The sequence below is a fragment of the Penaeus monodon genome, chromosome 23 (assembly GCF_015228065.2).
Source record: "Penaeus monodon isolate SGIC_2016 chromosome 23, NSTDA_Pmon_1, whole genome shotgun sequence".
Classification (NCBI taxonomy): Eukaryota; Metazoa; Arthropoda; class Malacostraca; order Decapoda; family Penaeidae; genus Penaeus; species Penaeus monodon.
Genome location: NC_051408.1, coordinates 40,342,567 through 40,342,893, shown reverse-complemented (window position 1 = coordinate 40,342,893; position 327 = coordinate 40,342,567).

Below are 327 nucleotides of genomic sequence, written 5' to 3'. Positions count from 1 at the left end.
TCGGAGTCAGAGTATCATACTATAAACCGAAATCAGCCATCCACTTTACAATATCTAGAAGAGGTTTCATAAAAAAGAAAATAATGTATTACAAGGCTTTATTGTAAAAGAGATGTGGACATGTTGATAAATAAATGTGGTAAATAAATATTCTGATTTACATCTCAATTTCGAAACAGGAATAGCTGTCTGATGTTGCAACGACGCGCAGTGCAAATAATATCCATCGTTTCCAAACAAATGCCACAAAGTTGATATTACAAACATAGAACAATCACAAAACAAAGACAGTCGCAAATACTAGTATTTGTTTCGTTCAGGAATAGC